Source organism: Enhydra lutris, unplaced genomic scaffold (assembly GCF_002288905.1).
Source record: "Enhydra lutris kenyoni isolate GAN:26980312 unplaced genomic scaffold, ASM228890v2 scaffoldscaffold29, whole genome shotgun sequence".
Taxonomy (NCBI): domain Eukaryota; kingdom Metazoa; phylum Chordata; class Mammalia; order Carnivora; family Mustelidae; genus Enhydra; species Enhydra lutris.
Genome location: NW_019154113.1, coordinates 9845119 through 9872799, shown reverse-complemented (window position 1 = coordinate 9872799; position 27681 = coordinate 9845119). Strand labels below are relative to the sequence as shown.

The following is a 27681-nucleotide window of genomic DNA, read 5'->3' as shown; positions in this document are numbered from 1 at the left end:
ATAACTTCACCCTGAAATAGAAAGTTATATCACTTATAAGGGCATTGGGGAAGGTGCAAAGGACTGATTGCAGCCTGGAGCCCAGGCACTCTAGACCCACATGGCCCTAAGGCAAACCTAGGGGGTCAAAGAAGGGCCAGGCCATGTCCCTTTCTGTGCACAAGAGTAGGTCAGGGCAGGGCGGTAGGGGACCCATCCCTGAGTGGGGCTACTTCTCCTGATTTTAAAGCTTCCTTCTGCTGCTGGAAGCATGGCATAGCTCACAAAGATCCCAGGGATATATCTCCTCTGATGCTCCCTTTTCTTTGTGTGAGATCACATTGGGCAGGCAGATGCCCAGGAGTGAAAGGTCTCCCCAAAGGTACTAACAAACCTGGATTCCAAACTTAGTAAGTTGGGAGAAATGAGTTAGAGCTGGCAGAGTCATATAACTTCAAGGATTTTCTGTGGAGCCAATATATCCCTGATCAGTTGAAGTGTTCCTGAAAGTAGGTGACTCTGCTCCAAGGGTGACACAGTGACTCAGGCTCCTTCACTCATGTGGCCTTCTGTCTTCAGATCCTATGCCCAAGATAGGTCCCAAGAGGGTCTCTGGTCCATCTTCAGTTGAAGGTCATCTTCAGAAGCAGACCGCTGGGGAGGAAGCAGGTCTTTCTTTGGGTTCAGTTTGCCACCTTTTATTTCATTAAACCCTGTCTCACTGTCCTGGCACCTCTCTGGCAGATCCAGCTCAAAGCCTTCTTTTCCATTCCCATCATAAACAACTTGCCCTCAGTTTCTTAGAGAAAGACAAGAGAACAGTCAACTGAGGCCAGCCTGGGGGGTTCCTGAGGACTGCCAATGTTCAGACCACAGGGGCGCCATGGGAGGAGCTGACAGTGGCTCTGACCAGGCTGATGGTGCTGGGAGGAGACAGCCAAATGCCCACAGAGAGAGATGATGTTTCTTTTCCTCTTTTTTAATTAGATGATTTTTTTTTTTTAGGAGTTCTAGGTTTAAAGACAAAAGTGATCAGAAAGCACAGAGAGTACACATATAAGCCTCCTATGTTTTATCTTGCTTCACTTTATTATGCTTTGCTGATTTTTAGTATTTTACAAATCAAAGTTTTGTGGCAATGCTGTTTCAAGCAAGTCTGCAGGCACTATTTTTCCAACAACATTTGGAGACAACATTTGTCTCACTGTCACTTTTTGGTAATTCTTGCAATATTTAAAACATTTTTCTTCTTATTTGTTATGGGGATCTATGGTCAATGATCTTTGATGATACTATCGTAATTGTTTTGGGGTGCCACTAACCATGTTTGCAGAAGATGGTGAGCTTAGTCCTAAATGTCATGTGTGGTCTGATTGCTTCACCAACCAGCTATCCCCAACTCACGTCCTCTCCTCAGGCGTCCTGTTCCCCTGGAACACAACAAATATTGAAATTAGGCCAGTTAATAACACCCTCCAGTGACCTAAAGGTTGTTCTAGGGAAAGGAAGAATCACACACTTCTTACTTTACAGCAAAAGCTAGAAATGATCAAGCTTAGCAAGGAAGGCATGTCAAAAACCAAGATGAGCCAAAAACTAGGCCTCTTTCACTAAACTGTTGGCCAAGTTGTGAATACAAAGGAAAAGTTCTTAAAGGACATTCAAAGTGCTCCTCCAGTGAACACATGAATGGTAAAAAAGCAAAACAGCCTTATTGCTGATATTAAGAAAGTTTTATTAGTCTGGATGGAAGATCATGCCAGCCACAACATTCCCTTAAGCCAAACCCTAATCCAGTGCAAGGCCCACACTCTTTTCAATTCTGTGAAGACCAAGAGAAATGGGGAAGCTGCAGGAGAAAAGTCTGAAGCTGGCAGAGGTGGGTTTGTGAGGTTTAAGGAGAGTAGCCATTCCCACAACATCAAAGTGCAAGGTGAAGCAGCACATTCTCATGTAGAAGCTGCAGTAAGTTCTCTAGAAGATCTAGCTGAAATCACTCATGAAGGGGGCTCCACTAAACAAAAGATTTTCAGTATAGAAGAAGCAGCCTTATATCATAGAAAGATGCCATCTATGGCTTTCATAGCTGGAGAGGAGAAGTCAGTGCCTGGCTTCAAAGCTAGAAGAAGCAGCCTTATATCATAGAAAGATGCCATCTATGGCTTTCATAGCTGGTAAGGAGAAGTCAGTGCCTGGCTTCAAAGCTTCAAAGGATAGGATGACTCTCTTGTTAGGGCCTAATGCTGCTGCTGGCTTTAAGTTGAAGCCAGTGCTCATTTAGCATCCTGAAAATCCTTAAGGCTCTTAAGAATTATGCTAAATCTACTGTTCCTGTGCTCTATAAATAAAGCAGCAAAGCCTGGATGATAGCACATCTGTTTGTAACACAGTTTACCAAATGTTTTAAGACCACTGTCAAGACCTGTTGCCCATTGGTGAAACACCTGGTCACCCAAGAACTCTGATGGAGATTGGCAATGAAACCCATGTTTTATATCTGCCAACACAACATTAATTCTACAGCCCATGAATCAAAAAGTAATTTTGACTTTCAAGTATTGTTCTTGAAGAAATACATTTCATAAGGCTATAGCTGCCATAGATAGTGATTCTTTTGATGGATCTGAGCAAGTAAATTGAAAATATTCTGAAAAGGATTCACCATTCTAGGAGACAGTAAGAACATTGGTGATTCCTGGGAAGAGGTCAGAGTATCAACATGAACAGGAGTTTGGAAGAAGTTGATTCCAGTCTTCCTGGGTCAAGGAGTTTAAGACTTCAGTGGAGGAAGTAACTGCAGATATGGTAGAAATAGCAAGAGAACTAGAATCAGAAATGGAACCAGAAAATGGAGTTGAATTGCCTCAATCTAATGATAAAGTTTTAACATTTTTTTTTCCTTTAGCAAAAATCACTTCTTAGAGTCAAGCAAAGAAAGTGGTTTCATGAGATGAAGTCTACTCCTCATGAAGACACTATGAAGATTATTGAAATGACCCCAAAGCATTTAGAATATTATGTAAACTTAATTGATAAATCAGGGGTAGGTTTGAAAGGATTAGCTTCCATTTTGCAAGAAGATCTATTATGGGTCAAACAGCACTCTCTGCTGCAGAAAATCATCTGTGAAATGAAAAGTCAATCAATGTGGAGAATTTTACTGTTGCCTTTGTTTAAGAAATTGTCATACCCACTCCCATCTCCGGCAACTAACACCCTAATCAGTCAGCAGCCATCACCACTGACTCAAGACCCTCCACCAGCACAAGGATTATGACTCACTGAAAGTTTAGATAATGGGTAGGATTTTTTAGCAGGAAAGTACTTTTAAGTTGAGGTATGCACATTATTTTTTAGCCATAATGCTCTTGTATAGTCAATAGACTATAGTATAAACATAACACTCATATGCACTGGGAAGCAAAAAATTCATTTGATTGGCTTTATTGCAATATTTGCTTCACTGAAGTGCTTCTGGAACCAAACCCACAATATCTCTGAGGTACGCCTGTAGACACATAATGGAATGTTACTCAGTCATTAAAAAGAATAAAGTTATGATATTTGTACGACATAGATGAACCTTGAAAGTTCCATGCTATGTGAAAGAAGCCAGACAAAAAAGGTCACATATTATGTGATTCCATATAAATGAAATGTGGCAAATCCATAGTGATGGAAACTATATTGGCAGTTGTCCAGGGCTGGGAACAGGAAGGATAAGGAGTGACTGCTAATGTTTATAAAGTTTCTTTTAGGGGTGGTAAAATGTTCTGAAATACTAAACATGTGAATAGGTTAAAAAACACTGTATGGTGTGCCGTAAGCTGGTAAACTGGATGATATGGAATTACATGTCAATAAACCTGTTGTTTAAAGGAAAATGTGAAGCTGACTCCTCTCACCTTGGGATGGGATGTCTGTTTGTGTTGTCAGTATCAAATTAACTTGACAATCATTAACCCTCAGCAACTTCATGCCATGGAGTCACAGCTACAGACACCTCATTTTTAAGTACTGATTCATGCTACTTTGCAGAGCTTCCAAATGCAGAGAGATGAGACAAGTGTCCTAAAGAGCCATGCTGTTGCAATCTTCTTGATATGACAAATTTTCACATCAGAGTTGAAAGTAAAGTCTCCAACATTCTGGAGAAATTGCATAATAGCCATGATAAGTCAGAGATAGGGGATTACAGTAATTGTTGAGGTGGAATGGAAATGCTACATGTCTGAAGCCCTAGGCTTGCTTAGACCTCTGATAAACTCCCTGTTTTTGAGCAAAGTAACAGGCAGAGATTCAAGGTCCCTTCATTCACGTGCTATAAGGTCTGCATCTTGGGTTGTGCATCATCAGAAAGCCATTGAGATTCATCACTAAGCAGTCCCCGTGAATCTCTGTTCTTATCATCTGATGGCCATCTTTCTCCAATGTTTTTGATGATAGAATTGCTGCTCAGTAGCCCTTAGAACAGAGACATATATGGACTCCTACCTCTAAGTTTGTTTTTGCATATTTAAATTAGATCCCCATGGTAATCTTCTACCCTTACTGACTCACAAGATAAAATTAATGTATCTTTATCAAGATAATTGGAAGTGAGGTTAATTAAAAATGTCCTTATAGTAGAAGTCCTCAATCTTTAGTGTATGGAGCCATTACTTTTTGGTAACTTAAATCATTGACATTACAAGACACAGATAGTGAGAGAAGAGTACTTATCCAGATAGCTTATGAAATTGTGCTTGAATATGATGCATGAGTGAGCAATAGACATTATTATTACTTATCTTATGGCCTCTCTCTCTGTCCTCTCTGCCCCAACATATTGTAGTTTCTGCTAAGTACATGGCAGAGTACATGTGCACAGAGTAACTTGGACAACTCTGACCAGTCTTTTCTTTTTTGAAATAAACAAAGACTACATCTATATGACTGCCAGTCACCATTTAGGATCTCAGGAGGAAAGTCAGTGTTACTTCGCTCCTGTCATTTGATTCCAGTCAAAAGCAGAAGAGCCTGAAATTTTGGTTATCCTGTACTTCTTGTGTGTAGGAAAATGGACAGTTTCAGTTAGTCTCTTGGAAATAAGGAAATACCTTCCGGATTCTTCTTGCTGCCTTCTCAGACCTTTAGGGATCTCCACATTGTGGATCAGAATCTGATGCTGAGGTAGAAAGAATAAAAGCTCTGCATTCTAGTTACAACCATGAGCAAAATTTCTAGCTTTAATGTAATGTAAAGTATGGCAAAGTCATTCAAAATTATGACCCATATCCCAGTACACAATGCAATCATGAGTATCTAGAGCATTAATGGTGGTATTTATTGCCACAAAGTATGAAGAGGGCAGATGCTTTTTCCAGCAATCCTGCTTTTATTTATTTTTTTTAAATATTTTATCTATTTATTTACTTAGAGAGAGTGAAGGGAGAGGTACAGGTGGAGAGAGAGAGAGAGAGAATCTCAAGTAGATTCCATGTTGAGCATAGAGCCCAACACGGCTCAATATCACGACCCTAAGATCATGACAAGCCAAAATCAAGAGTCAGGCGCTTCACCAACTGAGACACCCAGGCACCCTTCAATCCTGCTTTTTAAAAGTAAAATTGGAATTCATAGAATCATGAAATCTTGGATGAATTTTTTGGTTGAATTAGTTTAAATGATGGTCCCAAAATGATATGTCCTAATTCTGAGAATCCATGAATATCACCTTATTTGGAAAAAGAGTATTTTCAGATGCAATTAAGTTAAGGACCTGGAGACGAACTCATTCTGGGTCATCAAGGTGGGCCCTACTTCGAGTGACAAGAGTCCTAATAAGAGACACATCAAGGATACAGAAAGAAAACGATAAGACCATATGAAAATGGAAGCGAAGATTAGGATTTTTCAGTCCCAAGCCACCTGGTGCCATTTAAAGCTAAAAAGAGACAAGGAAAGAATCTCCTCTAGAACCTTCAATAGAAGTGCAGCCCGACCAACACCATGATTTTGGATTTTTTGACTTCCGAGTTTTCAGACATAAATTTCCATTTTTTGAAGCCATCATTTTTGTGGTGATTTGTGCCCGCAGCCACAGGAAACTAATACACTTGCTTCAAGAAGTAGCTTTTTTATACATAGGTACATGTATTTGATACATACCTAAGAAGTAGCTTTTTTATACATAGGTACTTTCCAATTCTGTGGTAATGTAACCAACACTGAGATAAACTTGAACCATCCGGCAATCCAGAGTGCCATCTTTTCAAAATCTCCTGAGTGGTTGGTAGAGTCTTGGTTCTGCCTCCTAGATTAGGCGCGTTTCCTTTTCACAAGTCCATGTGGGTTCTTTAGCACTTAATGAAAATCCTTAAAGCAAAAGTAGTATTAAACCATCTCTCACTTAAACAAGAGAGTATTGTTTTATTCATAATACTTATTATGGTGATGATGGTACCGAGTTGTATCAAGGTTTAAAATCTTACTCATAGGCCTTGGACTAGTAACATAATTTGTCTGCACCTCTGTTACATATCTGTAAAATGGGGATACTAACAGTCATAATTGGTATTTACAGTATAAACTTCATGCCAAGTTCCCTAGAACAGGTCTTGAAACTGAAAGCCTTCATTCTCAATATCATTACCACACCATGAATTAATTAAAAGAAAAAAAAAAGGAAAAACATTTAGAATAAATTGATTTTGATTTAAGTACTTCTGGGACCTCTCTCAGTCAGTGTAAAAAATGGTTCAGCCTAGAAGTTAGTTTTAAATAGTCAAAAACAGATTAATGTTACAAATATTACCCCATTACAAAAACAAATATAGGAAACCCCTACTATCAGTTTTACTGCCCCCTAATAATTACCTCTGGTTCTAATCTGGTCACCACTTATCAGATATAAGATATAATTTTAATCATGTTTACCCCACGCCACTTTAAAATCTTTCTCCCTCCCTGTAGCAAGAAGTAAAATAGAATATGCCATCTTTATGCCTTTGTCCATGCAGTTCCATTCTAGCTGAAATTTGTGTGCTTTTCTTATTTCTGGTAAATCTTGCTTATGTTTGGTTTGTTTATCTATTCATTTATTTGTTTGTTTGTTGATTGCAATTAATACTCTAGTTGTGCTGGCTGGTGTCTGTTTTTTATTCATTTTTTTAAAGATTTTATTTATTTATTTGAGAGAGAGAGAGAGCCCAAGTGGTGGCGAGGGGCGAGGGAGAGGGAGAAGCAGACTTCCCTCTGTCTGGAGCCCAACTTGGGGCTTAGTCCCAGGACCCTGGGATCATGACCTGAACCGAAGCAGAAACTTAACTGACTGAGCCACCCAGGCATATATTTTTAGAACACTTGTATATTTACAGAAAAGTTAGGCAGGTAGTACAGAGTGCTTCAATATATCTCACACCCAAATTTCCCCATTATTAAGAACTTACAGTAATTAGTATGATAGCTTTATCATTATTAATGAACCAATATTAATATATCATTATTAACAAAAGTTCATACTTTATTCAGATTTCCTTACTTTTTACGGAATGTCCCTTTTCTCTCCCAGGATCCCATATATGACACTACATTACACTTTGTTGTCATGTCCTCCCAGACTTTTCATCATAGTGACAGTTTCTCAGACTTTTCTTAGTTTTGATGACCTTGACACTTTAAGGGGTACTGGTCAGATATTTTATAAGATTTTCCTCTGTTGGAATTTACCTATGATTTTTTGATGATAAGACTCAAGTTATGAGTTATTGGGAAGGAAAAGAGAGATCAAACACTATTTTCATCAGATCACTTCAAGAATATGCATTATCGACATGATTTATGGTTCCTGGTGCTAACCTTGATCACCTGGCTGAAACTGGTTGTCAGATTTCTCCACTGTACTCCCAGTTACTTGTAATACTAATTTTAAATGTCACCACCTCTTGAAAGTCTTTTTGGATTACATCAGCCCCTGGCCAACCATGAAATCCATTTATTACTCATTAAACATTTGTTAATCACTTACTATGTGCCCATCAAAGTGCAAAGATGAGGATGGAGCCATTTAAACAGGTGATAAATGTTTTAAGAAAAAAATAAATAGGGGTTCCTGGGTGGCTCAGTGGGTTAAGCCTCTGCCTTTGGCTCAGGTCATGATCCCAGAGTTCTGGGATCAAGCCCCGCATCAGGCTCTCTGCTCAGCAGGGAACCTGCTTCCCCACCGCCCCCGCCTGTCTCTCTGCCTACTTGTGATCTCTCTCTCTCTCTGTCAAATAAATAAATAAAATCTTTTAAAAAAAAACAAATAAGTAACTGCATGAACTGATGGTTTTAAAAAATGGTATTTTCTCCTTAAATTTAGTAAGTATTTACATACTGAGCATGTCTTATTAATGTATTACCATATTAGAAGTGTTACAGACAAAATAAATCAAAATGTAGACCCTAGTTTAAAGCAGATGTAGGCAAAATATAGCCCTGGGAGGCTATTCCTGCTAGCTGTATGCTGCTTGTTTTTATAAATAAAGTTTTATAGGAACTCAGACACGCACATTCATTTCTATATTGTCTGTGGCTGCTTTTGCTCAATTGCAGCAATTGAGTAGTTACCCATGGAGCCTCTATAACTAACAAATCTTAAAAGATTTACTATCTAGGGGCACCTGGGTGGCTCAGTGGGTTAAGCCTCTGCCTTCAGCTCAGGTCATGATCTCAGGGTCCTAGGATCGAGTCCCACATCAGGCTCTCTACTCAGCAGGGAGCCTGCTTACCCCTCCCCCACCCCACCTGCTTCTCTGCCTACTTGTGATCGTTCATCAAATAAATTAATAAAAATCTTAAAAAAAAAATTTACTATCTGGCCCTTTACACAATAAGTTGGTTGATTTCTGTTCTAAAGTGTTTCCTGGATGATGTCCATGGAAACTCATAACACTTGTTAGGTACAGACAGTCCCCAACATATGATGGTCCTACTTATCTTTTTGTTATTATTGTTTGTTTTTTGTTTTGTTTTGTTGTTTGTTTTTTTGTTTGTTTTTGACCATACAGTGGTGTGAAAGCTATATGCATTCAGTTAGAAACAGTACAGCAAGTTTTGAAATTTGATCTTTTCCTGGGCTAGCAGTGTGCTGTATGATCTTCTCTCATGATGCTGAGCAGGAGCGGAGAGCCACGGCTCCCGTCAGCCACAATGCCATGAGGATAAACAACCTGTATACTTACAACCGTTCTGTATCCATATAGTCATTTTGTTTTTCACTTTCAGTACAGCACTCAATAAATCATGAGATATTCAACACTTTGTTACACATAGGCTTTGTGTTAGATGATTTTGCCCAACTCTAGGCTAATGCAAATATTCTAAGCATGTTGAAGGTAGGCTACACTAAACTATGGTGCTCAGTTGGTTAGATGTAGGCAGTACATTTCCCTCTTGGAATGGTATTTTCAGCTTAAAATGGGTGTATTGGGATGGAATAGCATCGTTAAGTCAAGGAAGAACTGTACTAGTAAAAATAAAATAGATTTAACCCTAAATGGGAGAGCTAGTATAAGACCTTACTGTATTTTCATAAGCAGTCTGGTTTACCTGTGAATTCAGAGAATTGATCACTATGAATAGGAGTCAATAAACACATACTTATTAAAGACATGTTATAGGCCGCAGTATTGAGAACAAGGGATTTATTGATAAACAAGACAGACCTGTACCACTAAAGAATATAATTTTAATGAGATAGGACTGTCCTATCTTGGTGGCTACTAGCCAAATGTGTCTGGTGAGTGCTTGAAGTGCAACTAGTGTGAGTTGTGATGTATTGAAGTTATAAAGTATCCAAGAGATTTCCAAAGACTCAGTATAAAAAAAAAAGTTAGTCATCTCATTAGTGAAATATTAATATTAACCATGTGTTTATTTTATTTTACAAGAGTGTGTGATGACATTATAAAAATAAATTGTTAAAATTTTGCCCTCATCTCTCTCTCTCACTCTTTATCTCTCTCTTTGACTTTTTAAATGTGGGCATTAGAACATTTTCAAGTACATATGCGGCTCATGTTTTATTTCTATTGGACAGTGAGCATCTAAATTTTAGAAACATCCTGTTAATACAATAGCCACTAGCTACATGTTGTCATTTAAATTACAGTTAATTAAAGTTAAATATGTTATAATTATAAATTCAGTTCCTTCATCACAGAAGCCACATTTCAAGTACTCAAGAGCCATGTGTGACTGGTAGCTACCATATTGGTCAACACAGATAAAAAATACTTCCATCTCCATAGCAAGTTCTATTCGATAGGGCTGTCCTAGAAAAATATGAGGACTTACTGATTTTTTTCTAACTGATAATGATAAGCATTATGTTAAGAAAGAAAAGAACTAAACGTAAAATGGGAAACTGTTATCAGGCAAATATATCTGTGTTTTTAGAAGTGAATTCCTTAAGATATGCAGGTCTTAACATAGCCACTTTGGTTTGGTTGAAGGGAGAAAAAAACAACAACAACAAAGAACAACTAACAGGTGGTTACTTAGAAATATAGAGAAGTAACCTCAGAACAAGAAAACAAAGAGAAAATACTACTGCACATTTAGCTCTAATGTACAGTAGGGAAAAGTATGACATCTTAACTATTTTTTAAAAATATGCATTTTGGAGTATTTTGACTGGAGGACCTATATAACTGCATTGTGCATTAAAGGGATGAAACATCTTTCCCTGGATGCAGAGAAAAGTCATTCTAATGGCAAGAAGCTGTATTTCTTTACGACCACTGTTAGTTTCAGTGGCAGATGTAATATCAAGCCAATGGCCTCACAAGATACACGAGAATTAGAGCATCCCTGGGTGTGGAAAGAAGGGAAATACACACTCTAAAGGCATGAAACTAGCAGCACAAAAGAGAACCATATCTGGGCACCAGAGCTTGCTCCCTGGTGACAAGATTATGAGTTTTTGAGCTTTAGAGAATTGAGCCTGAATCTTTTCTCAACCACTTACTGGCCCTGGAATATAGATCTCAGCACTTACAACACTTTTACTATATTCCAGGCACTTTAGATGTATTATCTCATTTAATCATCCCCAAACCCTGTAAGACAGGTTCTGTCATTACCTCATTTTGTGGAAGAAGAAAATGTGGCTTTGGAGGATTAAAGATTCTATTCTAATGAATGGTGTAGTCAGGCTTTGACAAAATACTCAAGATTCCACTCCTCCCCACGACATTTTTCCATGCCATTTATGTCTCTTGCATAACCTGGGTCAAGTCAGATAACCCCTCCTGAGAATATTTTCTTCATCTATAATATAAGAATAGTCACATTTACCTTGCAATATTCAACCAGAAATCAAAGCATTTTATTGGTGTAGACATATGATGTAAATATCGGTGATTTCTTGCATTCATTGGGACAAGACAAAGTTGCTAAAATTTTTTTAAAAATATAGTATCTTAGGAAATATAGTGATAGATTTCTCTTGCTAATGACTAGGTGAGTCTTTCAGCTGCCAGGAAGACTACTCCTCTTGGTCATCCTTCCCTAATATTTGTGTGGTTCCATTCTGCCTGGATTTCATCCTGTGTGAAAGGAGAGTGGGGAGAAGCCACATCCTCAATTATAAGGCTTACACCTGAAGACACACATATCCTGTATGCTCACGCTTCATTAGGGAGATCTTACACTTTGACTTTCACCCCTGAGAAGGTGGCTGGGAAATGTGGTCTTCCAAGTGTCCACTGTCAACTCAATTATCAGGGAAGGATGAATAGATTGTTGGTGACTAACTTGTGAACTGTATGTTTGTATCTCCTCAAAACTCATATGTTGAAACCATAGCTGTAATATGATAGCATTGGGAGGCAGGGCCTTTAGGAGGTATTCAAGATGTGATGATGGCCATTCCCTAACCAGGAACGGAAGTTGACCCTCACCAGCACATTGATACTGTACTTCCAGCCACCAGAACTGTGAGAAACAAAGATTTGCTATTTAATCACCCAGTCTGTGGCAATTTGTTATAGCAGCTTGAATGAACTAAGACAAGACCCAAATTAAACTGTCAACAAGTCATCCTCTCTCTTGAGTGTTCCATGATCATCTCCTTTAATGTTCACTCCCTGCTCACCTCTACTCTCATTCCTGCTGGTTTCCAGACCTGCCAATTTAGGACAGGAGTCTCTGTGAGGTCTTCTTGCATCTATTTCCTTTACCCCACTCTAGATAAATAACCCACTGGTTGCCTAACACTTATGAATTGCTATGATGCACCTTCCTCTACCCCTTCCCCACACTTCCTTGGCAATGAACTTTTCTGGATCCATAAGTGCCTTCCAAGTTATTTCCATGTCCCTGGGAATAACCAGAAGTAAAGTTTGCAAATTCCACCTTTAACTTCTGGTGATGTTGGCCAAGTTACTTAATATCTGAGCTGAATTTTCTACATCTAAAAAATTGGAATAAGTTCCCCCCCCCGGGGACTTTTATATATGAAAATTGAGGTGAAGAATGAAAAACTATTATGCAACTCATAACATGCAATACAGTGTTAACAATGTTTGTTTGACACTACCATGAAGTATCAAATAAAAAAAAATTACTTGTTCTTTTTTTGCAGGACAGTAAGGAAGACTCTAATCGTCCCAATTATAAAAGTATCCTATATAAATACTAAATTGTATATAAATGAAATAAAGTGTCTTTGTGTTTAGCTCATCTATTTGGTAGAGGATAAAGATGTACTAGTGTATTTCTGGAGCAATGCATCAGTTGATCAAATTGATCAGTTGCATCAAATTGCATCAAATGAATTAATTGATCAAAGCATCAATTATGAATGCTTCTAAGTTTTTCTCAGTATTTTGGTAGCTTGCTTTCCAAAGTACTGATAGAAGTATAAACCAACGCAAACCAATGAATTAGGGCTCTGATTTAACTGCACTCTTACTTGAGTGGAAATGATCATTAATTTTTAATGTACTTATTTTCACTTAATATGTATAATATGGTCCAATATTATTACACTGCTTTGCATCCATTTAAAAATACTTCAACACATTTCTTTATAATTTGTTTTGTTCCTCTCATTTGAATATGTTTATATTTCCTTTACTTGCTTTTTAGATACCTAAAATATCTTGAAAACTAAGATTCCACGGATACTTAGAATCTTGCAACGTGGGCTGATTTCTCACTAGCAGAGGACAGGGGAGGCCAAGAAAGAATCATGAAAACCCCAGTACTCTTGTCTCCAGCAGACAGCAGTCTCCAGGTTTTCTTATTGATTGCTCAGAGCTCTATTTCCCTTAGCATATCTCTTTACGGGACAGTCACTGCTTTCTCTTCATAGAATTGTGCCATGCTCTTACAAGCCATATGAAAACCAGTAACTGATGTTAGATTTGCACAGTGGGTAGTTTTTATAAATGTTTCTCTTAAAAAGCGATGTCCTGGGGAAATCCCTGGGAGGCATGTACAGCATAAGCCTTGCTAGCAGCTGCCAGAATATGCTGGAGGTTCCCAGGGTTTGAATCTATTGCTCCCAGGGATTGATTCAATTTCTGTTCTGTCAGCAGGCTTAACTGCATGCTGTAGTGTGCTCCATGATTTCATAAACAAAAGGGATATGGCAAGAACAGAAGGCAGGATCCCAGAGAAAATGTGAGCCAGTGCAACCTCATGCAAATGCAACACATTGCTTGACCCCAAAATCTGGTGTGTGGGTTCCTAAACAGACAAAAGGAAGCAGGGCTTGAGGCTAATGTCTGCATGTTAAAGTGAAAATATTCCTGGTCCCAAATATTCAGAGTTGGAGCAAAATTGAGGCAATTTGCTTCTGCTGATAAAACAGAAAATTATTCATTTGCCTCAGTTCCCACTACATTTTTATTTTCATGCAGACCAAGTGCTGGGCAATGGGAGAAAGTTGGTAATACGATGCACAGAGCTCTTGGCTGGGACTTGGGGTTTGAGGTCACTGTCAGCATAGCTAATGGACAGCTGGGTGGACTGGGACTACAGTATTTTTTTTAATCTTCCTTTACCATAGGGAAAAATAAGGTATTGTACCAGGCAATCTCTGATGTGTTGTCCATCCCTAAAAGTCTGCCCCTCTTCTAGGGCCATTTTGGCCATCACCTTCTTTTTTCTAAGATACTATTAGTCTTTTGCTAAATAAGAATGGTAAAGAACCATGACATGTTCCTGTTTAATCTTGCAGGTGTTCCATAGGGGTGCATGGACACAGTAGCTGGAATTGTGTTTTACTGAAACTAATACCAACAACAAGCCCTACCACAGAGACTTCAATAAGCTGGAAAACATCGCTACAACGCTTCTGAGAACTCACTTAAGGTATATATGAAAGAAGCCTACATATAGGTTTTTAATTTTGTTTTTGCTTTCTAATTCACAAAAGACAAACAGATTCTGAGAAGAAAACGAGCAACCAGAGGGTCTCACAAGGAGCTCTACAGATCCCAAGAGCACCCATGGGGGGCTTTGAGCTATTGAAACATTTTTAAAGAGACACACAGAAACCATACCTTCATCTCTGTAAAGCTATGAAGATGTTGGGATGACCTGGTTTTGACATGGATGATAGAGACTCAGCATATCTGGTCTTATCTCATCCTGACCTCAAGCTCTAACAGGCAGCCGTATAAGCTTCTGGTTAAGTAAGAACAAAGGTAAAACTTGGTTGCTACACAAAAAATTTCAAATGGTGGGGCAGTTCAGTTCAGCGTCTACAACGAAGATGGGCATTAAGAAACATATCATGGAATGTTCTACAATTGCCATTTACACCTGTTCATCTTCTTGGCTGGTGTGATGCTTTAGCGGAATCATAAAAGGCGACGGAGGAGTTACAAAGAAGGTGGTAAAGAACTTTCCTGGAATGCAATTCATCTGTGTAAGCACAAGAGATGCTCACAGACTTTGATGCATTTGGAGAGCTCCAAGCATGAAATTTGAGGAAGAGTTAGCAAAAGATGAATCTGCAGAGGCAGCAGGGATGTGCAGGAGGGTCTAATGTGTGCCACTGGAAGGATTAGGCATTTTTTGTGTGGACAATGAGGTCCCATTGCAAGGTTTTAGATGAGACTTTGGCAAGGCTAGTTGTCTATGGTTCCCACAGGGAAAAGGAGAAAGTGTCCTTGTAGTTGAAAATTCAGAAAGAATCGTCCTAATTATTTAGGCAGTTTTCCATGTTTTATTCTTATTTTCTAGCACATTGTCATCCACTCCATTTTCGTTGCCCAACATGGGCTGCCACCTGAGCCTCTTTGGAGAGCTACACACAACATGGCACCTGGCTACTTCCAGAGCAAAACTCTAAGAGCAAGCTTGTCTGAGAGAGAGTCAGAGAAAATGAAAAAGAAGAAGTCACAGTGCCATGACTCAGAAATGACAGCTCATCACTTTTACTGTATTCTACTTGTAAGAAGAGAATAAGTAGATTCAACCTCTACTCAAAGGGAAGGGGTTATACAAGAGCATGAATGGTGGGAGGCAGAGTCATTGGAAGCTATCCTAGAGTCTTTCTACCACAGGAGTTATTCAAAGGTCTCTGTTTCTCCAATATGCCTGAAAACAGTTACAGAGTCATATATATATATATATATATATATATACACACACACACACACACACACATACATACATATACATACATACATATATATACACACACACACACATACACACACATACATATGTATACATATATAGACAATGTTTATATATTGTCTTTCCATGTTGGTACATGTTGGTATAATTCTTCAATCTTGAATTTCAGCACTGAACTCCTCTCACAATTCCAGCTGTTTTAGTTAAGCTGCTAGTGTGAGGCTCTATCCTCAGAATATTCAAGTTTCTGCCCTCATCTGTAAAGTGGGAATAACTATTAGCTCCTCAAAGGGCAGAACTGAGTGAAAGAAACGATATATTAAATAAGAGATAGTGCTACATTGAAAGGGGTGCTTGTGGATTTAAGTGCTCGTCTCCCAATTCAGTGACATTTCCTCCTCAGCATATAACCCCATGAGTGAGCAAAGCTGTAGAACTCTATGGCTACTCTAAGCTGGGAATGCCTACTCCACTCCTCACTGAGGATTCGTAGATCTACCTCTATAAGGCTCTTCGCAACCAAGGTCTTTTATTGACTAGGGTCTACCTTCCTCTCTGAATCCACATTCTTGACTTCTCAAAGCCCAACTTAGAGCCCTTGTAATCAGAAGACATGGATCTGTGTAACAGAGAACATTCAGCTGGCCTAGAAAAGCCACTTTAACTGCCTTTGATTGTGTTGCTATGGGAAATGATAGCACCAAACAATACTATGTCCAGAGATCCCCTCCTTTAACTCTTGCCTTGCATTCTCTTTTATCTTCTTCTTACATCCAATATTGAACTTTCCAATCAGATTGAAACCTCTTTAAAATATGTGGCAAGTTTTGCATTTGTTGTACAGTTCCCTACCTTTTGGTGGATGCAAAATATATTACTGGTAGAGATTCAATCAAATATCCTGGAAATTTACATCTGGAAAACAAATAAAGGGACATTTAGGGAGTCCCTCTTCTCACACAGGAAGGAAGTTGTTCTTACTACATTCACAGAAGCTCAAACAGCAACTTAGTATATCTTTGGATTGCTCTAGTTTTGGGAAACTTTGTATGTGTAGAGAACTGCTGGTTTTGGAAGTTCTACCTGAGTGCAGGTTACTGATTATTTTTGAGCTGAAACCTGTTCCCTTTCCTTGACTGGAATGAATGAACAAGGTCACATTCTCTCCTAAATGACACAACAGATTTTTCAGATAGTGCAGAGCCACAGGGATCCTGAGAAAGGAAAACCAATAAAGTAATTACGGAAGCCAAAAATCCTTGTTCTCCTAGGCAATAGGTGATTTCTGATAAGGAATGGGGAGAGATGAGGCTAGGATTCATAAGGGACTTAGAAACTTATCAGATACATTTGTAGGAGCTAAAAATCTGATTGAATTAGGGATGAACCCCCCATCATGTTTGCAGTTGCCTTGGAGCTTTGAGATTGATATCATCTACACTTAGTAATTGGAAGACTGGGAAGTTCAGGCTCTCCATCTCCCAAACTAAGCAAGGATTTGCAAGTCAGAATGAGAATTGACATCTGTCTTGGGACTGGATCATAATATGGGAAAACAAAAAAATATTCGGGCTCAGGAGAACTATACCTGTGCTTCAGGTACCACACCTGCTAAGACAGTGGCTTTGTGCTCTGAAAAGGCATTGAAAGCTACCTAGGTTTGACATAACCCAGAAGGGTGCAGTCTCTCCTCCCACCCTGTTTTCACCAATACCGCACTGAATTTTCCAACTCTTACTTCTTACTTTTTTCTCTTAAGTACTTTCCTTTTTCTCCTAAGTACTTCCCTTTACCTGAAAAAAACTTTTGTTCTCTGTCTTTCTGGAATAGTCTTCCTTCAAATAATAAAACCCAGTATAAACATTTTCTTAAACAAAGGTTGAAAAATTTAGGATAAGACATATTTTCCAACCCAATAATTACATTTTTTAGCATGCTTTTCCCCCTTCATTCACAAGTAATCGAGCAGCACAAAAAGCAAGGGGAAAAATCAATCTAAGTATAAAATTTAATTTAAATATAAAATAAATCTAAAGGTTATTTGGCATGTTCTATGTTCTGCTCCATGACTCTTGGGGTTTTATTTATGTTGTTTTCTTAATCATGTCTAGTATCTTCCCTATTTAACATATAATTACTCTGGGTTCCTTTTTTTTTTTTTTTAAGATTTTATTTATTTATTTGACAGACGGAGTGCACAAGCAGGGGGAGTCAGAAAGGGAGACGGCTCCCTGCTGAGCAGAAAGCCCAACATAGGGCTCGATCCCAGGACTCCCAATCAACTGAGCTACCCAGGTGCCCCTGGGTTCACATTTCTAATTTGAGGTTTATCTTGCAACTGACTTCTGAGAATGGCCATCTTACCTAGTCTATCAGACCAGGCCTGATTATAGCCGGTAAAGGGGTAAAGAATAATTTTTAATGTGAAAAGAGAGAGAAAAAAGAGGATTTGTTATTTCTTCAGTGAAAATATGGATAATTTAAAATATTTTAAGAAGCTAGTGGATTTATTTATGGTGTAGATCTTGGAAAGGAAAAAGAAGGCTGGGATTGTGTATGTGAATAGCCAGTCAAGGAATACAGTCCCATCAAAGGAAAAGAAACTAGTGAAATACACTATTTTCCATAATTCCTGGGTCCTTTATTTCTGGTGTTTACTTACCCATGCTTTAAGACAGAGACATTTAAAAACTGGAGAAATGAAAGACGCTGACCAATTCCCTACATGTTTAAAGTGATGATAATAATTCTACAACCATTTCCTTCAAGTTCACCCTTCTCCTAAATTTAGTGACGGAAGTTAGACGATAGGAAGACTGAAGTGGTGTCAAGACAGAGCAGAGTAATTATCAAAATATAGTGGGTAAAAGTTTAAATAGAATATTTACCTCCATACCTGGAATTTGTATTTTTAGGTAGGAAGGTCCATATTAGGGAGGTAGAGAAAAACCTGAAGTGATTTATAAGTGATTATTAAACATGTTATTTAAAAAATAAAGATAAGTAAATCACAGATTTAAATGAATCATGAAAACAGTGAACAGAACCTAAAAGATGAAGGCAGAAATTAATGAAGTAGCAAAGTAGGAAAAATTGGTTAATCTGAAATAGGTCTTTCAAAATAGCAATAAAGGGGGCGCCTGGGTGGCTCAGTGGGTTGGAGCCTCTGCCTTCGGCTCAGGTCATGATCTCAGAGTCCTGGGATCGAGCCCCACATCGGGCTCTCTGCTCAGCAGGGAGCCTGCTTCCTCCTCTCTCTCTGCCTGCCTCTCTGCCTACTTGTAATCTCTGTCTGTCAAATAAATAAATAAAATCTTAAAAAAAAAAAGTTAAAAAAATAGCAATAAAGTCTGGGAACTTAATGAAAAGATCTTTCTTGAAAAGATCTCTGTGATTTAGAAGAAAGATGGAAAATCTGTAGATGGAAAATCTGTATAGAAATAAAAAATCATATCAATGAGAGAAACCAAGAAACCACTGATAAGAAAACATTTCAACTCAGTGGTTACAAATTTAAACATTTTGTTAAACTATTTTCTACAAAGAAACTAAAGCACACAAATTGATTTAAGAATACCTAGGAAGTTTTTTGACCTATAACTCAGGAAGAAATTCTAAAATTTGTCAAAATGCAGCATCTAATGTTCAACCAAAGGCACAAAGCCTAGTTGATATTATATATGTCTTTTATACCTCGAGAAACAAATACTTCTTCTCCTACTTTCCTGAGATTAGAAAAATTAGGAAAGTTTTACAATTATTTTCATGAGATGACAATCCCCACTACCAAAACAGATTGTGTGGAGATGGAAATCAATGTTATGTAATTAAAGAATACCAGATCAATAGCATATTAGTAGTATCTAATATTCCATTATATAGTTTGTTCTATGAATATAAAGATCATTCAATGTAAAGTAATCAATTAATGTGCCAAATCATCATACTTCTAGGAAGGAATACCATCTATTTATCTCAAAATATTTGGCATAAATGTTCAAAGATATGTTAACTGAATATTTCTTTAGCATGATAATAATATACTTTGATAAAATAAGTAGCCAATATCATTCCTTACTCTAAGACACTAGAGACATTCCTGGTAATGTCAGGATGAAGAATTCCAACAATTGCTGTTGTTCTGTAACATTGTTTTTGAAATGCTAACAAATGCAACATGACAAGAAAATATAGATATTCACATATATGTAAAAGAAGGAAACATAATTATTATATTTGTGATAACTATCTAGCTGGAATGTATGAGAATTAACTGAAAAAATGTCTCACTGGAATTACTAAAATAAATCTCTAAAATGGCTGGTTCTAAAATCCTGTCATAAAAAACACTTTCCTATTGAGCAACAATACCAGTTGGACTGTAACATCAAAAATCTACCATTTACATAAAATCAAAATTGTGAAATGTCTCAGAATAAGCCTTCTCAGGATCCATTTTAAAAATTACAAAATTTTTCCTGGAGAACATTTTTTTTTTTTAAGATTTTATTTAGTTATTTGACAGACAGAGATCACAAGTAGGCAGAGAGGCAGGCAGAGAGAGAGAGGAGGGGAAGCAGGCTCTCTGCTGAGCAGAGAGCCCAATGTGGGGCTTGATCCCAGGACCCTGAGACCATGACCTGAGCCGAAGGCAGAGGCTTAACCCACTGAGCCACCCAGGCGCCCCCCTGGAGAACATTTTAAAAGACTTTCATATATGGTGGAACATGGAATGCTCCGATATGGAGACCAAGTATTATATAAATGTCAATAGTCCACAAGTTAATTCACAAAGACAAGGCAATTCCAATTAAAATCCCAGAATGGTATTTGGAGATTGGGGATTTGACAAAATATTCTGAATTTCATCCGAAATACTTATTATTAGAATAGCCAGAGTTTTTATTTCTTTTTCTTCTTTTTTTCCTAGTGAGACATTTGAGAGTCATAAAACCTCGATTACTTTATTAATAAAAAATTAAAATGGAAAGCACATAAAATATGTCTGTGTGTAAGCAAATATATGTTGTTCACTGGCTTATACACTGATGTATTTGTGTGTGTGTGTGTGTGTAATTTATACCTATATATGATAATAGGCTATTTATTGGTAGCAATGACCTTGGTATGATTTTTTTAAAGTATCTCATGTACTCATTGGGTCAGCATTTCTCTCCCAGGAATTTGTCCTCAGGAAATAATCATAAGCGTTCATAATATTATATATAGAATTATATCCACCATAGGTTGTTTATAACAAACCAAAATTAGAAAAAACATCTAAGGTTTCAAATATGTGTGAACTTAGAATAAATCATGATACAATCATTGAATCAAATATTTTGTAAACATTCAAACCAACGTGTAAGAATATTTAACGAAATGGAGTTTCTTCATCAGGAAATGTACAGGGATAGGTATAAGTAAGGGAATCAACTGAAGGCCAGTTTTGGGAACTGTCCTTATTCCAAAGGAGTTAAAAACATCTGCTTTTTTCATCTGCTGAAAAACACTAAACACGTGATTTAAGGAATGTTATTCCAGTTAACCAGGACTTTAAGTGATCTCTTTGATAAACCATTTTAGTCTCTTGACAGGAAGTCCCGATCTTACACTCAGATTCCTGCCGCTCCCTGTTCTGTGGCTGGGCGAGTTTGCCTTCTAAATGTTGTCAGGATAATGGGTCTAAGCTACAACTTAACTGTGGGATGTGGTGCGACCAAAGATTTGAGGAAGATACTGGAAGGTAGAAACCAAAACCAAATTGACAAAATCTGTAAAACAAGGCAGAGGGAGGGGTTAAAGATAACTTTCATGATTCTTTCTTTCTTTTTCTTTTCTTTCCTTTTTTTTTTTTTTTAAGATTTTATTTATTTATTTGACAGAGAGAGACACAATGAGAGAGGGAACGCAAGTACCGGGAGTGGGAGAAGCAGGCTTCCTGTCCCGCAGGGAGCCCAACACAGGCCTCCATCCCAGGATACTGGGATCAAGACCTGAGCCAAAGGCAGATGCTTAAGGACTGAGCCACCGAGGTGCCCCTCCCATGATTCTTAAAGTGATTTGCACAATTTACAACACAGACCACCTCCAACCCTCTTCTCCAGTCTCCTTTACGATTCAAAGCCAGCCCTCATCCTGCCTTCTGGAAGGCCTACATAAACTAGTCCGGTAAATACACATCTCTGGTATCTGGGCATGGGAAACTTGATTGTTGCTATCTGGTAAGCAGGTGAGCAGGTGAACTTTGAGGAAACAAAGGGTGGGTCCCACGCGGAATTTCAGATAATCTCTTTGTAATAGTTTTTTACTCATATTTAGTTTCCGAGAACATTGGGAAATACTTCTGTTAAAAAATGTTATGTGCTAAGTGAGCTTTTCTGGACTTAATTACTGTGATTATGCAAAATGCACTCAGAGTTCTAAGTATTGACTGACTTACCTAGGTAAATTGGGGGTTGCTTGCTTTGGACTATTTGACAATATAAGGGCTGGGAGTAGAGTTCTAAAGTTCTCTTCAGTCTAGTTCTGTACTAAGAGAGAAAAATGATCAAACCCACAATGTGGAAAATAATTCTTTAATATGCAATGTATACCTTAAATCTCTACCTAAGTGTTGATCAAAGTAATTTTATTCTAAGTAAGGGAAAATCTAAAATGCCCTATATATTGATAAATAAAAATGCTATTTTAAGTATTTTATATATATATATATATATATATATATATATGTATCTCCAATAATTAAGGATTACTAAAGCAAGCTATACCGGATTACTATTATTATTTTTTTTTAAGATTTTATTTATTTAACAGAGAGAGACATAGTGAGAGAGGGAACATAAGCAGGGGGAGTGGGAGAGGGAGAAGCAGTCCTCCCGCCAAACAGGGAGCCTGATGCGGGAAAGAACCCAGAACCCTGGGATCATGACCAGAGCCAAAGGCAGACGCCTAACAACTGAGCCACCCAGGCGCCCCTATACTGAAGTATTATACAGCTACCACGGATATTTGAGTGTTTATATAGGAAGAGTAGTATGACAACACTCTATTAAAATATGAAAAATTATACATATACTGTGATCTCAAATTTGAAATTTTGTCTCTGGGAAAAGTATTGGCAAAAATCCTAGACATACGTATTTTCTTTTGGTTCTAGGTGGGGTATCAAATCTCAGCTCCCTTGTTGATAACTGGAGAGTCTGCAGATGAAGCTGAACCCACCACCTGGCAGGTTAGTGCTCAATGAAACCTGCTGAGAAGCTATGCCAGCAAGTGACACACATCTTTCTATCCCCTCATGCAATTCTACAAGGCAGGCACTCTTAATAACTCCCCTTTGTAATGGAGATCGAGAAGCATGAAAGAACTAAGCCATTCTGAGGGACACCCCCAAGAAGGAGAGCCAGAGTTGGGATGAGGCATGACCTGTCCAAATCCAGCTCCCAGTGCTTCTTGTTGACCCCACGCACACTCAAACACCCCAAAGTATGGGTATGTTTGCATCTTTAGGTGGCTTTTCGTTTTATTCTGGATAAGCTGGTGTATTTTCCAAATTTTCTAACGTGAGCATATATTGCCTGTAAAGGAAGAAGGAAATCATGGTTTTGCTTTTGGTTTCCAGTAAGAAAAACAGTGAAGGGTGTAACATAAGAAGCAAGTCAAGGGTTGCAGATACAAATGATGGTGGTAATCATAAAAGTCTCAGCTACCCTTACAATTTAGCTTTGGAGAGAGCAAGGCATTCTGCGTTTCGCGTATCAACCAACTTTAAAAATGTTTCTCTTTTCCTTTGTATAAGAACCCGGAACTGGATCAGTTTGTGTTTTGTGATACTCTTTGATTTGAACATATGGCCTTCAGGCAATAATTTGGTTAATGTCACTGAAGTTCCCCCCTTAGTTGCTAGAATGAAGGTTGCAGAAAAAGGTTTGCATGTCTTGTTTGGTTTTGCTTTATTCAGATGCGTGGTGGGCTTTTTGTCGTCTCAGGCCTGGCCCCTGCTAAGGGGAAAGACACTCTGGGCTGGACCAGAAGCCGAAAGGCCTGGATGCTCCTCCCAGCTGCCCACTTAACCTCTAGCTGTCTCATTATTTTCGGCCATAAAATACATCGACTATATTCCCTTGAATCGGGCAACAGAGAAGACAACTTTGTACATGTAAAGTAAATGCACAAGCTTTATTTCTGTGTCCACACTTTCTTCTCCATTTGTCTGAATCATACTCCTTTTCTTCTCTTTTCTTTCTTTTCTTATTATCTCTGGTTCCAGGCTTGGGCTTGCCCACAGGAGTGCTGAGTGAGGAATTGCTTCTTCTGACTTGGAACAGGTGCTGGGTTGTTATGACACCTCTTACCAGTGTCTAATTTCTTGCTCTCCAATATCCCTGTTTACAGAGCCCTCCCTCCTTAAGGGAAATACTACCTTGGATGTGTTCTTCCATTAGTTCTGACACTTAAGGAGTGATAGTCATAAATCAAAGGCATTTGTGTATTCAATTACAGCCTCCTGTGTTTTCCAAAGTATCCTCTCAATTGTCTTGAAAAGCTCAAACTCGCTAGCTTGGCTGCTGTGTTAAATGTGCCTTGTTCCCAAATCATGCCAGGCACCGCGCTCCTGAATCCTGAGTCGCATTCCGAGCAGGGGTCCCGCCAGCTATGTGACCCTGAGGCCTCATTTGTAATCACCATAAACCGGAAGGAAGAGGCACCGAGCTACCATCAGTCCTGCAGAGACAGCGGAGCAGAGGAGCCTAATTACGGAAATTAAGGTCTGGAAGAGACACGGTTTGCAAGTGCGAGATCTGTCGGCACCTTGAGAGCCATCGTCCAAGCATCTCTGGGTCGGAAGAACGGAAATACACTCACATTAATTAGCCTGCTGCACCAGAAGAGAATAATTTAAATGCAAAAGATAATCTCACTGCCCTTTTGATGGGAAAAAGTTGTCCTAGATTGGAAGTTTGATTTCCGTGTGGGCAGCAGCGTGTGCGCCGGTCCATTAGAGCAGCACGGGCGATTGGAAAGAGCAAGGAGGGGGACAAACAACTTGAATGGTGCCTCGGCCGCTTGGTGTGTGATCTTAGGCAGCTGACCACACCTCCCTAAGTCTCAGGTTTCAGTTTTCTCACTTATAAAGTGGCGAAAATAGTACTCAGTTGAATGAGATACTATAAGGATTAAATACACTAAAGTTGATACTGTTCATGATGGATGAAAAAGTCACAAGCACATTATATCCTCCAGAAACCGCTGGGTATTTGCTATGTATACTCAAGCATCTGTGCACATAAAAAAAAATTTTTTTTTTTTTACCAGCTCCTTTTCATCTCGGTATTGCCATTTAGTCAATTCTGCTGGCTGTTATTAAAAGGCTTCCCAACACAATAGCGAGGGGCGGTCAACAAAGGAAAGTACACAGTGCAGTGAAAGCTATTGAGAAATGTACATTCACCCTCCCCACACCCTTGACCTCCAGAATCAGATCAGTAACTTTTCTCCTCCTCATTTCCCCTTCCTGTGTCCACAGTGAAGGGAAGTTGGTTGCAACCTTTTGCAGATAATGTGACATGGGGCACACAAGAGCGGAAGGGAGAAAGGCTTTTCAACAAAAGCCTGGAACTTCGGTTTAGGTAAATTCAGGAAGGAGAGCGATAGGAAATGGCAACAACCTTGCCAGGAACTAAAGGAAAAGGATTCTGGCTTCAGCCCCAGAGCAAAATGTTAGGTCATCTATAATAAGGGCTGGGTGAAAAACCTTCAACTCCAAATGAAAGATACAATGACACAAAGAAACTTATCAGGGCAACTTTCAAAGCAGTTAAGAAACCAATTCTTCTTTTCTAAAGAAAGTCCTCGGATATGAGGTTCCCTGATCAACGTGCTCTGAGTTCCGCGCAGGATGAACTCTTCTTCTCAATCTCAGGAGCCAAGTGACTGAGCCAAATTCTTATTTATGAGGAAAAGGAAAGGAAACAGAAACATAACAGCAAAATGGAGTAGATTAAGCTCATTTTTGCTCAATTAAATCCCTTTTTGATAGGGAGTTTCTATTTTTGGCCAAATTTCTTGTCATTTAAATTGTCACAATTATTACAAATGGCACTGACGGAAAACAGTTCGTAGGAACAAGTGAGACAGTTTAAAATCAAAAGAAGCACGTCCTCTCCCTGAATTATACTCAGTTCAGAACCTGAAGTTGAGAAAGAGCGAGAGACAGAGACACGGAGAGGGAAAGAGGAAAGAGGAAAGGGACAGAGAGAAGAGAGAAGACAAACAGAGAGAGGTATTTGAGTAGAGGAATACATCTTTCTAAACGGTACATATTTTGCTTTTTCTGACACTAAAACTGCTTACGAGAGAGATGTTTATCTGAAGATCGGAGCTGAATCATCGGCAGGAAAGGACAGGCTAATTTCAAAAATCCCAGGTCTGACACGATTGACTTTCTTTGCTTCTACAAGTTGACTCCAATCAAACCTGAATAGACTCACAATTCTATACTAATTTCAGACTGTTTTCCCATTGATCCTTTACAAGTGGACCAGTCATCTTGCATAAATGTTATTTATGACCTAGTGTCTTAGAAGAAGTCCCTTCTCGGTAGGAATAGAGTTCTGATTTCCACCCTCGCTGCTGAAGTACAGCCTTTCAGTGACTCAAATTCTTTTTGTGACAGTGTCTGCAAGTAAGATGTTATAAATCCACAGCGGGAAAATCCTGGGGTTAACATGCTAGAGGAGAGAGGAAAAAAAAGAAAAACACATTTTTTTTCTCCTTAATAATCTTCCCAGTTTTGTGGCGAGGTAAATGGAAAAGTTCTGTACTTGGTTGTGCTAAATTGCTACCCATCCACTATTCCCTGGGGTTGATAAGGAGAATCATTAAATATTAGTAAGATTGCTAACAATCTGGGAACACAGCACATACTGGGTGGACAGTCACTCAAGTGCACACTGGAACCTTCTTTCTGAGCAGCAAGCAATGCTGACGGAGAGTTTGAAGTTCACATCAGAAACCGCCCTTTAGACAACCATGGGTCCAGCATTTCTTCATTTTTTTTTCCTGGATATTATTTGAGCCATAAATGTGAATTTTACACATGCTGCTTGGGTACATTTTAAATTGGGAAACAATTTAGTTGGGTAAAAATCCACCTAGCCATTTTTCCATGATGCAGTAAAAGGTAAGTTTTTTAAAATGCTTCATTTATATAGATAATGATAGCTATCACCTACAACTCGCCCAACAATGATCTACATTGTTTTTCATTTGGACTTTAGGTTAACACTGCCAGATAGAAATTGTTACTTTCATTTTATGGAAGAGAAAAATTTTGACTCAGGAGAACTTAAGAAACTTGCCCAACTTTGTTCTGTCAGTGACCGCTGAAACTTGAACGTACAATTTTCTGTTTCCAACATCTGTACTCTTCTGTGTTTATAGTCTACGGCCTTGTGTTTTATAAACTTGCCCCTCAGTCATAAAAATCTCTTCCTTTAAAGCAATAACTATGTATTATTATAGTTATATATATTATGTATATATATGTTATATATATATTATCTCAATAATTCAGAAGATACTATGTATTATTATAGTTATATATTATTATATATATATAATATATATATTATCTCAATAATTCAGAAGATACTTTTGCATAATTTGTTTTTGAATTATTAACTATGTATTATTATAGTTATATATATTATTATATATATATAATATATATATATTATCTCAATAATTCAGAAGATACTTTTGCATAATTTGTTTTTGAATTTGTTTCAAACAAGATTGACACACCTGTGTCTCTTCCAGTGTAGGGCAAACATCCTACCTGCGATTCGGGTCCCCAAGCCTCCCTCTGTCACTGCCCTGGGATCCACTTCTACTCCTTTTTTCCTTCTTTGAGTCTCTTGATTCATGCCAAACATGCTACTCACTCCCATACCAGCTACGTGTTCCCTTGCAATGACTTAAACTCTAGAAATTTATATAGAAAGAGGACTTTGCGAGGGACTTTTGGTTTTTTCTTTCTGTCACTGTAAACACTGTCACTAGACAACTAGAAAGAAA

At 38.4% G+C, this 27681-nt stretch overlaps 1 pseudogene; it reads left to right on the top strand.

Annotated features, from left to right (window-relative positions):
* Nucleotides 1-1302: 1302 nt before the first annotated feature.
* LOC111152548 lies at nucleotides 1303-24370 on the top strand (annotated as a pseudogene).
* The last annotated feature ends 3311 nt before the right edge of the window (nucleotides 24371-27681 follow it).